The sequence below is a fragment of the Nannospalax galili genome, unplaced genomic scaffold (genome assembly GCF_000622305.1).
Source record: "Nannospalax galili isolate Female #2095 unplaced genomic scaffold, S.galili_v1.0 scaffold2377, whole genome shotgun sequence".
Taxonomy (NCBI): Eukaryota; Metazoa; Chordata; class Mammalia; order Rodentia; family Spalacidae; genus Nannospalax; species Nannospalax galili.
This window is the reverse complement of record NW_008340163.1, coordinates 173,986-175,429: the sequence shown is the minus strand read 5'-3', so window position 1 is coordinate 175,429 and position 1,444 is coordinate 173,986.

The window sequence follows — 1,444 nt, the reverse complement described above, 5'->3', positions numbered from 1 at the left end:
ATATTTGACACAACCTTTAGTGAGTTCCATTTTGAGATGAGGGAGTTGTGAGGGAAGAGGTAGAGAGAAGAGTTGCAAAGTCAGGTATAGAGTATAATATAATTGAATGTTAGAAATCCTTTAGCCCATAAACAATACAGTCCAATTTCCTAGCACATCTCTGCGGTCACTGCCAGCGGAGGAGTGTCTGTTCTCGTGGGTGCCGCTCCTTCGTTCTCATGGGCATCAAGGCTGCTCCTCCACTCGCCCAGGGCTGAGGCCGTTCTTCTGCTTGCCCAGTGCTGAGGCCGTTCTTCTGCTCGCCCAGTGCTGAGGCAGTTCTTCTGCTCAGCTGGTGCTGCCTCTGATCATCGGTGCTGAGGCAGCTCTTTTCCTTGCCCTGTGCTGCCTCCTGTCATTGCTGCTCTGACTGGTCCCGGACCCCAGGGCTGGTGAAGAGACTGTGTCAGTGGAGCTGCATTTAGACACAGGAGACCAGGTTCAGTGACACAGGTCTGGTTTATTGCAGGAAGGCATAAGCTTATATAGGGGTAGTGGTCCAATCACAGCACAGCAAGTAAGATACCTTATTAGCATAAGAGGTTTAGCATCCTATCACAGTACAGCAAGTAGGATACCTTATCAGCATAACAGACTTAGCATCCTATTAGCATAACAGACTTAACTTTCTATCACAGAATAGCGGGTAAGATGCCTCATTAGCATAATGGGTTTCAGATTACAGAGCCTGGATTCCTGGAAACCACATGACTCTGACTGTTGCAATATCTAAGTGTTGCAATTTTGAATTCCAAGGGTGGTGATTAGGGAGTGGTGAGCTCTAGGCATCAGTCTCATGATCTGCCAATGGCAGCAAATGTCACAAGGTGTTTCTTGTGGCTCCAGCAGTTGGGCCATTGCTTCGGGCCTGCTGTATGGCTGTCAATAAGACTTTCACCCTAGGCTCAAGCCTGTCTCCCACAATCTACCTAGTTAGTTTTTCCTCTACTGTTAAAAGAGAAATACCAGGTTATATGTATCTGATTTGGGTATGAAACTTAAAAACTCAATAGTGTCTTTAAACATGAGTCTCTGTCCCTCTGTTATTGGCTTACTTCATTCTTCCCTCTACCCCCACCATCTTTCCCTGTAATTATTCTATGGTTTTAAACCAGTCTTCATGCTCAGTCTTACCCTTACTTTATTTCAATTTTTTAAGTGTTTGGGAATAAGGTCAAGACAGTGTGGTAGATTCTTCTACTGTGATGGTAAAGCACTGTTTAACAGGCCTCACAGTTCTTATTTAATTGGGAACAAACCACTGCTGGGCTTCATCATTATTAGAATTTCTACAGTAAGGTTTCAGGAAGAATCTATATAACAGGCATGTTTAAGCATTAACTGTATTACTATTATTTTTGAGGCAGGGTCTCCCTGTAGCCCCAGCTAGCATGGAACTTGCTTT